This window comes from Chinchilla lanigera, unplaced genomic scaffold (assembly GCF_000276665.1).
Source record: "Chinchilla lanigera isolate Chin_1 unplaced genomic scaffold, ChiLan1.0 scaffold00151, whole genome shotgun sequence".
Taxonomy (NCBI): Eukaryota; Metazoa; Chordata; class Mammalia; order Rodentia; family Chinchillidae; genus Chinchilla; species Chinchilla lanigera.
Genome location: NW_004955552.1, coordinates 759,553 through 772,226, shown reverse-complemented (window position 1 = coordinate 772,226; position 12,674 = coordinate 759,553).

Below are 12,674 nucleotides of genomic sequence, written 5' to 3'. Positions count from 1 at the left end.
CAGACTTTTCTTTAAATTGATTTTTTATTTTAAGGAGAATAACAAAAAAGAATAGCAAAATACCAACAACATAGACAAAAACAAAACAAAGCAAAAACAAAAAAGATACAGGGTTTCAGAACAAAATGAGAAGTAATGGTGGCTGTTATATTACATACTGTTATTTTCAATGAAGTTACCAGATGTAACAACGTTGAAGTTGTTATCTTCAACAAAGTTACCAGATGTAACAATGCAGGACTGGTCAAACCATAAAGAGAATAAAAATTACCCATCTATCTTGTTTAAAGATACTCACTTTTTTCTGTCACATTCAATTGTTTATTTTATACACACATAAGTGGCAGATAAAATACTAGAACTCAATAGAATGAAATTATAAAACAACTTCTTTACATTTCAGTATTTCCTGTGAAATGAACCTTTCTTGAGCACTTCATTTGTCTTTCTCTGAATGAAATTCCAGGCAGTTCTTACAGTCTTTCTGTTTACTTATAAACAAAAGTCATAGACAAAAAATAAGATCATAGCTCCAAAGTTTAAGATTTCTGGCACTTTCAGCTTGAGTGCCTAGATTTATAACCTTTAAGCATGTCCTGTATAACATTATAACTAAAACTTTGGGATGTGTTGGGTTTTGACATGCTTATGTCCTTCAATTTCTTGAAATAGAAAGATATGTGAGATATGGCTGAGTTTACATGTAAATAAATTTCTGTGTTTTCATTTAACATTGTGTCTGAGCTTTTTCTATACTGTGAAAGGAACATATAAATATAATATCTGATACCAGTGGAATAGCACATTTTTAAAAGTGCCATCTCTTCCTTCATCCCCACATTGTTATTCTCACTTTTACAGAAGATAAATATGGCTTAGATAATCATTTGAGAATGTGTCTTCTTGCATCATTTTTAAAGTATTTTTAAAGTATGGATTCTTTGAAGTAGATTTACTGGATAAAGGCTATTATCACTCTAAGACTCGTTATATTCTATAGAAGTTTAGGGTCTTTAGAATGAATTGACATTGTCTTGAGCTAAATTTGATGCTAACCTATTTACTCCAATTTAAACAATAGTGGGGCTTAGTTTCCTATGTTCACTTTGTAATGAATTTACAGAACCCTACTGTCAATTTCAAAAATTTAAAATTATTTTACATGTATTTTCTAAACTGTACTATAATCTATAAAAATTATCATCATGTTTCTTTAGAAACACATGCGATAGCTGTCTCTGCTTCCTGTCTTGGTCAGTTGGACATAATTCAAGCAAAAGTATTAAATGTTTGGGGAGAATGCAAGGGTGACAAGGGAGATCTAATGCCAAGTAATGACACTGGCAACTAAAATGTGCAATTCAAAACAGAATACACATTTAATTTTGGGAACTGCCATTTGGTGAAGCCACTTTCTTGAATTTGTTGAGATGTGCCAGTCAGGAAGTCAGAATTAGCCATCTCGTATAATACTGACTTCTTAACCAATAAAAATCTGAGTAACAAAATGTTTAACTGTTAGAGTGGTAACAGTCTCCAGGAGAAGCTACTTCCTCTCTGTGTTTTACTTTGGGTTGGAGTGAAAAAGTCCTAGTGGAAAGATATGGAATGTCATCACCATTTTACCCTTATTCTAGGTTGGAGAATGGTGACCCTGTCTCATTTGAATGTTGCACTGCCATTAGATTTGTAGAATGCACAGTCCTATTCAGTGGGGCAGGAAAGAGCAGAGAGAGAAGGTGGAGTTAAGGGGGCCTTGCTAGTGGCGTCATTCGTGTTCTCACTGTGTGTTTAATGCAAGTCACAGCAGGTAGTTGGAACTGGAGGCACCCTGCTGTTCACAGAGCAGAAGCACTATGCTGCATCACCTGCATAACTGTGAAATATGACAGCAGGGAAAGTATTTAGATGCAGAATAAGTTTAGGACAAAGAAGACTTTCATCTTTCCACACATAAAAATTATAATCCCCAATAAACCATTTATGTTGCAATATTCTTGATTATATTAAACATACTTCTCGAGTTTCATTTTAAGGATGGTCTAGGTTATGGAACTGACAAAAAAAACAGAACAGATTTTAAAAAAAAAATTCTGTTGAAGTGTTCTAGATTTCCTGTACTATTGCATCTTCTAACATTTCTGCTTACTCTCTACCCCCTAAAATCTCACATTTACTTTCAACCCATCACCAAAACAGCTTTTGCTCATGTCAACCAACACCTCCACACTAAATTGTGAAGTGTTCTTGTTTACCTTGATTTCTCCTTAACATTTTGTTTGTTTAATTTTTTTAGTGCTAGGGATTGAAGCTAGGGCCTTGGACATGATAGACAGGTATTATGCCACTGAGCTACACCTCTACCACTTTTGAATTTCTCAAATATTTTGAGACAGGTTCTCATATTCTGCTCAGGCTGGCCTCAAACTTGGCATTTTCTTGCCTCAGCCATCTGAAGAGCTGGGATTACAAGGGTGAGTCATGAAGATTAGCTAACGTTTCCTACCATTGAATACTTTTTCTTTGGGTTCAGAGATGTCTCTAGATGTCTTTTCTCTCAGCTGTACCTTTTGTGTGTGCTTTCCAAGTTCATTTTCTTGTGTAGGCCAACATACTTTGAAGTTCTGGAGGTCTGTGGGATTCTTTTCTCTGATCATTACTGCTATGAACAACTTCACCTCTGGCCATCGCTTTGATTATCAACTACATAGAGATGATCCAGAAATAAATTTCCTTTGCCCAAACCAATTTTAAATTTCAGACTTGGATTTTAATTTGTTTTCCCTCTTGCATTGTTTTCTTCCAATTTCTTAGAGAATTTTTGAACTCTATTTTCCATTTTTACATTGAATTTTTATCTTGATAATTTCAAAAACTTTTCAATTTTCTGATTTTTCTATAATTTATGCCACTTTGTTTTCATTTTATAAATTTCCCATATGATTTTAATGTTAGCATTTCATTTTTGGTGATATTTTTTATATTTCTAGAATTATATGTCTTCATTCTGGGGTGGGTTATTTTGTTTTGCATTTTGCTTCACTGTCCTGTTTTGTTTATTTTTTATATCTTTTGCCACCTTTGAGCAAGAATGTGAGGTTTATTCACTAACTGCCTGTGTTTGGATGTATTGGTTGAGACAAGGCAGAAATGCTAACTTCCAACCTCTGGAGATCTTTGCCTTCAGACCGTCTTTATTGAGTGATATGAAAATCTTCTAGGTGCCAGAAAATCTCTATTTTCCTACCCTGTCTTCGTTTTTTTGAAGCATCCATATTTTCTTTTGACAACTGCAGTGCATTTATCAACATATTTTTCTTTGTTCCATGAATCATTTACAATTTTCTCCTTCTATTTGAAAATTATTTTCCTGGTCTATTGTCATACTACTTTTCATTTGTATCTAGCGCTTGTGTTGACTAAAGACAGGTTGATCCATTTCACTGTAGTCCTTACAGCTGTCAGTTTCACAGTAATTGTCTACTTGGAATTCAGAAGGAGACAGGAAAATATTTGCAGATTTCTTAGTCAAAATTCTAATATAATATGTTATTTGTGGATAACTTTGACAATCTATTATTTCAGATTGAAGAATAATTTATTTTGAATCATGCTTCCTTGTGTTTTTGACATAAGGAGGATAATTCCTGCAATACATAAGTATTTCACGGTACTTTTCCTCCCAATAATCCCCACCCACCCAGGATATAAATTTTTGATTGTCTTTCATGTTCTTCTTTTTGGTTATGTCTTCACTATAAGTTTTTATCTAATATTTAATTGATTCTTAAGATTATGCATCATTATGGTCCAAAAAATTTTAAATGTACATAATAGAGATCAAAATATATTTGCAATGAAATCAGTATTTTGCAGTTCAGCTTCTAAAGAAGGTTCTGAGAATCTGAGTATTTCAATCTTTAAAAAAAGTCATGGTTAGAGGACACATGACATGTATGATTTACAGCACCAAATCACTCCTTTCTTAACTATTTCTCCTTTTTCAAAAGCCAAAGACTTGTGATCTGAGGCAACACATAGGTGGTGAAATATTTAAAAAGTAGACGTCATGGTCATGGGACACTATTAAGACAACTGGAGCTTTTTTCAAGTCACTTTTTTAAAATAAAAAAATTGACCTCAGGCTCGGACACCTCATAACTCCATGGAACTTGGCATATGGGTAACAGCAATGCCCTCATTTGTGACGTTTTAGAAAATGTTTGAGACACTACCTGATGCAGCAGTGGAAGTTCTTTGATCCACCATCTTATCCATTAAATGATAAGTATGTTTCCTCCAATTATCGGTTGTTCTTGGAAAAAGGTGTTTATGAGAGAATAAAGTGTATCTCTAGAGGAATCAATGACTAACATTTTATAGGTAGAATATATTTCACATCTACATATGCATAGGTACAGATACATGTAGAGTATATATGTTTGTATATGTGTATATATGTATGCATATTTAACACATAATTGAAAGCTTTTGACTTTGATAGAGACATGTAAGTAGCTAAACAGATACACAAAAATTTGATTATTATCAATCATCTCCCAGTACAGATTTTATTATGGAATATTTAAATATGTATGTTAGTAGCCTGTGTATAATACAATGAAAACTTTATGTGCCATATTACTCATAGCCTATCATATTTCCTCCACTTATTGTTGCTACTCTTGTATTATATTGATACAAACCCCAGAAATTACTTTGGTAAATGTTTTAGTACTTTTTCTAAAAGAAAGTAATTATTATGTTTGTACAACTACAATATCTTTTCACACATAAGAATAAATTATAAATGATCCCTTATATCCCATCAGTGCACAGATTTCTAACTTGCTTATAAATGTGTTTTGAAAGGCTGTCTGGGATCTAAATAGGCATGCACACTATATTTTATTTTGTTGTTATTTTTAACATCTCTTTAATTTCCACATGTCTTTAAATTTTTTTTTGTACGGGTATTGAACCCAGGGTCTACACTGAGCTACATCCCCAGCCTCCAACTCTTCTTAAAATTTTTGAAATGGGGTCCTGCTCAGTTGTTCAGTTGTGAAGGCTAGTGTTGAATTTGTGAACCTCTTCCCTTAGTCTAAGTGTGGGACATCACTGCTGGCTTTAATTAGTTTTTGTTAATAAATCTGAGCCATTTTTAGGAGAATTTCCCACAGTCTGAATATTGCTGACTGCAGAACATTTTTTTCTCCCCTCTGATTTGCAGCAGCCCCCAAATTCTATTTTTCTTAGACAGCCACCTGATATGATTGGATATATTTTACTTTGTGGGTTTGACCTTGAAATTAGTTCTTTGGCAAGGATCAAAATTATAAATTTGGGGCTGGGGATCTAGCTCAGCAGCAAAAGCGCCTGCCTGGCAAGCGCAAGGTCGTGAGTTCGGTTCCCGGTACCGGAGAAAAACCAAAAAAAAAAAAAAAAAAATTATAAATTTATTTTTCTACACTACTTTAGCCATTTCTAAGTTATTATGCGATACTAATGTCTATGCCAATTTTATGTTACTTTTATATTTTCACTCTCAGGAAATTTTTATTATGTTAAAAAATGCATACACACTAACAGGAAAGAAAAATAAACAAGAAAACTGCAAATCATTAAATCTTTCCTCCTGTGTTTACTTGTAAGCAGTATGCTTCCTAGTTTATCATCTGACAAAATGCTTCCTCCTGGGGGACGTATCACTGCCAAGATAGAATGGCTGTATATTCTCAATGTATTTTACAATGTAGTTTTAAAAACCTTTAAATAAAAATATGAAAATTCAAACAACTTTTGATTATAGTTTAGCTCTTTTTTTAATCAGGGTTTTGCTATGTATTTCAGGTTGGACTTGGACTCACTATGTAGCATGTACTGCCTTTGAACGCAAGGTGACCCCTATCTCATTCTCCTGAGTGCTGGGATTACAGGTATGTGCCACAAAATTTGTCTGTCTATATTTTAGCTATTTATAGTCTTAGTTGCTATCTATTTTTTAAATTTTTTTGAGACAGGATCTCACTGTGTAGTACAGGCTGGCCTTGAACTCATATGCAGCCCAGGCTGGCCTCAAACTCAGAGTGATCATTCTGCCTCAGCCTCCCAAATGCTGGTATTACAGGCTTATACCACCACGACTGGTTCTGTGCATAATTTTAATGTAACATTGAGAGAATGTAGCTACCATTAGGGCTATTTGTGAAACTGTTAGAATATCAATAACACACTTATGTTCACCTCTGTGCTTCTCAAAGCTGCAGACTAACAATTGCCTACTCTGAGATTAAGTTTGATTGAAACTTGGTTCCTCCATTCAGTTCACTAAAGCTGTGTTCTTGGAAAAATGACTTTGTCTTTTTAACCATTTTTATAAAATGTAGATAATAACAGTAAGAGTTATTGGTGAATTAAGTAAAATGGGGCATGAACAATAATCATATGTCACCTATCATCTCTTCAATAATGTTCCTTTCACTATTATTATCCCTTATTCTATGTCTAGGTAATTAATCAGTTCATTAGTGCCAAAACACATTTTTGTTAATGATGTCACAATTCTAGAAAAAGTAGAGCATTAATTTTTTCAAATCATGTCCCTTTACACATATGATTTCTCATGTGCCATGTATTTTCCCTTCTCAGAATAGCTAAGAGTAGTGAGATGAAATTTACCGTCTTATTCTTTCTCTTGTTTACATTATGAACTTTGAGAAAGATTAATCAGATACAACATATTTCCTCTTGATTTATATTTATAAAAAAATTGAAATGAAAGAAATATAAGTGGTTGTTGTTTTTAAATCTCTGTTTTTCTCTCTCACCAATTCTCCTATCTATCTATCTATCTATCTATCTATCTATCTATCTATCTGTCTATCTAACATCTATGTATCTATCTGTTAATCTATTTATCTATCTATCTATCTATCTAACATCTATGTATCTATCTGTTAATCTATTTATCTATCTATATCTATCCATCCATGTTTCCATCTATCTACCTATCTTCTATTTTTATTTCTGTCTACTTACTTATCACCTATCTATCTCACATATGAAGAATATTCACACACGTATATCTGTATATCTGTATGTGTATATTTAGCATATTTTACTAGACAACCTGGAACCAGATCATTACATTTCAAGTAACATCACAGTTGTTGGAATTTCATTATAACATTCGGGTTTCAATTTTCAGTTACTGATTTTTCTATAAAATGATCCTTAGCAGTTTGTTATGAATCATCTATGTCTAAGGTGAATTTTACACTGTAGAAGATGCCCTGTAAGATATTTACTTATTCTGTACTAATTTTATTTTGCTTTTAAACACTGTTATTGCTTGGTATTCTAATCTTGCAATTTTTTTATCAGAAATCTTTTTTCTTGAGGTCTTTCTTGCTGTATAGTTCAGGCAGGCCTCAAGTTCACTGTGTAGCCCAGGCTGGCTTGGAACTCACAGTGATCCTCCTTCCTCAGTCCCTGGAGTGCTGGGATTACAGGCGTGTGCCACAACGCCCAGCAGTGGTTATTTTTAAAAATATTGTCTACAGTTCATTATTCACCTTTTTAGGGGATGTGACTGGGCAGAAGGGAAAACACTATTCAATTCTGCCTCTGTAACTTCACCTGCTTGGGTGTAAGCTATTTAAATATTTTCTCTGAAAATTTTGAGAGAAAATAGAGAAAGATATCAGAGATAAAGAGTGCAAAAACAACATAGAGTTGACCCTGAAACAAGTCAAAGCTACATACAAATAAAAATTATGGGGCAGAAGGAAATCATGAATAATAAGAAAAGACCACTGTGCAGAATGCAGACGAGTGGGGACTAGGGGATCAAGCCCGTCATATAACGCTGGGTGACTGTGTGAGCTCGCCTGTCCTAGGAGCTCTGAGACAACCGCTTCTCTCTGGAGCCAGGGTGATTGATTTGCTCGTCCTTGTTTTAATGCCTACCTGGGTGGAGCTTTCTTCTTTATGACTGGGATTTTCTTATTCACAAAGTTTTTCAAATGTCCTTTTCTAACTGCATGCCATTATGCTAGTATATTTTAAAATTGAAATAATGTTTAAGCAAACACAAGGTAACAAGAAGATATAAATAGGATATACTTAGAGAAACAAGATTTCTCAGATTGTACTGTATTTTTATTGATGTAACAAAGAGTTGCTCAATGTTAATCTGCTGCTGTAGAGTTTTACTGTTGACCACCACACATGGGTTGTTTAGGACACTTTAAAAGTTGCTGGCTAATTATTGGGTCATATAATCCTATATAGGTTCATATTAAAGTTTTTAAATATTTGAATAAAATTTTTTCAGGAAAACTGCTTTAGCACAGAATAATGTTATTAATTGCTGTAGGCTGCAGGTATGAAAACAGTGGTATGTATAAAAATATAGTAGACTATCATGATTGTGTCAATTTCATTGACATGCTAGTGATGTTTATCAGACAAGGTCAATTCACTTAACAGGGTTATTAACTGACTTTCAACATAATTAGTGGGCAATTTTATGTAATTTATGTATATTTGTGTTAAGAACTGAGTTTAATATAATTTACTTATTTTCTAATTTCATATGCAATTAACATTATTTCAAAGCACAATTTAATAATAGACACTTTTTTTGGGGGGGGGTTTCTCCGGTACCGGGAACCGAACTCACGACCTTCCGCTTACCAGGCAGGTGCTTTTGCCGCTGAGCTAAATCCCCAGCCCCAATAGACACTTTCTTGATGTAATTTTACCTATGTAGACATGCCTTCTTCTTTAGTATATGATTTTCTTTTCATTCCCTCCAAACCTAACAGACTGAATTTTCATTTATGTCATTGCAGTCATGTAGAAGTACAAGAACATTATTAGATAACAGATGAAAATTTAACTCATCACCTACTGGAGAAAATATGAATGGCATTTTGTTTATGATTGAAGACAATTTGCAGTTTGATAGCTCTAAAGGAAATGCTAAGTGAAAAACTTTTCATGCTTTTACTGAACACTACCTGGGAGTACAACTACGGCTGTGTTTACAGCTGTATATGCCTGATATGATAACACAGAAACAACAGCAGATGAACACTCTCATCATACAGGAAAACAATGATCCTATAGGGCCTGTAGCATATGAGGAAGCCAAGCAGAACTGGTAGAATTAGGACATGTATGTAATATGGATTTAGGATTATTTAAAATGCTCTTTTGGAAATATGAAAATATGGCCATATTTTACACTCTTACTATTAAAGAATGTTGAAGGTATACCAAATTTCTTTCTTATAGTGAGAATTATTTGGAAATATATATATACATATGCCTAGATTTTAGCTACTTAATTATAATATTAATTAAAGAATTCCCATAAATTGTATAATTGGTTCTTATTTTGAAACCCAAAGTAATTCAGTGGGGAAATGACTTCTAATATAAAATATTTCCAGTTACTGTACTATATTAGTATTTCTATTTTTAAAAAATAGATATTTTGGGTGTTGGGGTAATTAGAAGTAGAAAATATACCATCATTCGTACTTGACAAGAAGGTCTCCTGAGTCATATAACAACACATTCATAACTAATTGAAATTTCCCATTTACTCTTCAACTACGGCTCAGTGGCTGTGGTTTATGAGGCACAGTGAATATTTAAAAACACTTAGATCTGATATATTAAGGCCATGACACAAGAAAGCAAGCATTCTTCTTGCTCCTAGGTATAATGATGGGTTTTACAGTGTCTACAATCAATTTGTATTGACAGACTGATTACAAAGATTAAAAATGATGGATTAATAGTATAATTTGTTTTATCTTTTTAGTGTGTAAATCTCATTTTAGAGTGATATGGTTTAAGAACATCAAATGTGTTTCTAAGATCATAAAAGACAACACAAGGAGATCAATAGAGTGTAAAATTGTACTCTCATTGTAACTACATTTCAGAATGTTGCAAGTATATGAATCCTTTATGAATTTGCTGCTTATGCTCCAGTAAAATAGTGTTTGGGGTATCCAGGTTTTAATGTCCCAAAACAGTAGCTAACACCCTGTTATTGTAACTCATCCCCAGGGTTATATTTGAATCATATCTTACTGCAATATTTCTCTTATAATGATGCCTACCTGACATTTATTAATCAAATAGAAAAACAGGTGGATTTGATGAGCTGTGTTCACCTGTCAGGTAAATAAGCCCCCTTGGTCTTCTAGTGCTCTCATGCACATTGTATATTTGTGCTGTGTAGCATTTTCCCCATCAAACATGGCACACTGATCAGATTCTACATTAAGAATAGCCAAAACTTAAATGAAAATATTTTGTTATTATCTGACAGAATGTGATCTTTAAAATATACACATCTTTTAAACTATCTTTTCTTTTGAATAGATTATTTTTAGTAAACTTTTTTCTGGGATAAGAGATGTGTTGTTAACACAGAAAAATTTTACTGTGAGTGAATTTAAAGAAATTAAGGAATAATTAAATAAAAGAGAGCTATATAAAGATTTTTATGTTAAAAGTGGCAAATTTGCTTTATAAATACATATGAAGGAATGCATTGAAATGCTGTCCCCATAATGATGTGCAGAGCATTCTGGAGATTAAAAAGAAGAGAAAAACAAAAAAGGGAAGAAGAGAAAAGAAAATAGTATTGAATACTGAATTTGTACTTCTGAACAGAATAGTTATGTTTATTTGAAAACTACTCATTTATAACAAAGATTCCAAAGACTCTGAAAAACGATCATTAATCTTTTTTGGCTTTTCAAACCATGTAACCAAGGAAATGAGTGGCCCCAATGTTTCTTATTGTTAAAAACTGACAGTTCCTATGACAATACACACATCATTTGTTTTCTAAGAGGGCTGTGTTTGTGTGCTAGTGTTGAGAGATGTCAGTCACTGGGAGAATGCATTTCAGTTTCAAAAGCACAATAACTTCAAAAACATTGAGGTGTTTGTGGGCATTTCTCCTGCTTTGTTTTGGCTCTTTGTTTTTACATTTTAAAAAATTGTGGTGGTGATTATTTCTCACACCAGTCAAAAAGGAAAGAAAGCAATAAACGTTTCATGAGTTCATTAAAGTTTAACAGGCACTGCAGTGCCCGCAAAAATAGTTGTCACTATATTCCCCTACAGTAGTTCTGGCTGGGTGGCACCTTTTTCATTATGGAGTGAGGGACTGGGGATGATGATTGCAAAGGGACAAAAGAGACACCGATGCTGAACACTGATGGGTTATAGGGACCAAATTCAAGGTTCTCACTGTCTCCTGCGCTGCCGTGTATAACCTGACAATCACTATCTGGGAAGAAAATAGATCCCAGGAGCTTGTCACGGCAGTTCATAGGACATCAATCAGTGTTAACAGCAGTAAAGGTGTGCAGTATTTTGCTCAAATTACAGGATCAAGGTTAAAATGTATAAAATCGTTTATCTTAATTTGATGTTTCAAAATAATTTTTTATCTGAAGGCTATTTCATATTACATGATTTAAGGATGTCCCTAATTATATACCATAACTGGTAACTTCCATTGAGGAACTGGTAATATTTATTTCTAATAATGTAAACATGGACTAAAATTTTGTGGGTAAATGTGTTTGACTTATTTGTAAACTTTACTACTGGCTACATACTGTGATATGACAATAGAAGTCACTGGGAAAGAAAGGAATGAACGATTAGAGAATCACATGTAATATGGACAGCTGAGAGGTGCAGGAAATAGAAACAACACTAATATTTGAGAAGAGAGTGGCTAATATAAACAATAAAAGAAAATAATGAAGTAATTTAAAATAAAGAAAAATAATGAGATAATTCAGTTGATGGTGATCAAGATCTGCCACCAGAAAATGTTCAACTGTAACTTAAGGGCTATTTTAATCTGAAGCAACTGAGCTCATGAAATACACTAACTGCCTAAAAGCAGGATCTTTAAAATTAACTCGATGGTCAGAATCCTGTTCTTTAAAGCAACTCTCCTGTTTTCTTGGAGAGAAGTTTTAATTACACCCAGACTGACATTTCAGCATGGTATGCTCCCTCCTGTCTGGTCTCCTGAGAGCTTTTTATCTTTTAAAGGATTCCTTTGTTTTTTCATAAGGGGTTTTATCTCTCTTCCTTTCTCTCCACTAAATTGGACGTGTAGACCTCAAATTCTGACCACTCCTTGAGTACTAATAACTGAATTTCTCCCACATGTTTAGGGAATGCACAAGGTAATACAATCGTATGAGTGTGTGAATTTCTCCTTCACTAATCTAATTACAGCATTCCAGCTGAAGAACATGTTACCTTAAATAGAACAGATTTGGTCTTTCTTGCATGTTGGTTCTGATTCTGTGACTGCACATCGGGGCTTCAAATGACTGAAGACACAAGTATCTGCAAAAATCCCACTGAACATTTACAGACTCTTTTCTGCCCTTCTTCCCCAAAATGGAAAGCATAGCTATTTAGACAAAATTTATGTTATATTTAGTGCTATAGGCATTCTAGAGATGATTGAAACTATATGGAGGATGTGTTAAGGTTTCATGGAAATGGCCCATTTTATATGAAGAATTTGATTATCCACAGATTTAGGCTTCCCAGGGGGTCCTGAAACCAAGTTTTAGACACAAGTGTACCTAGAAACTCTAACAGGT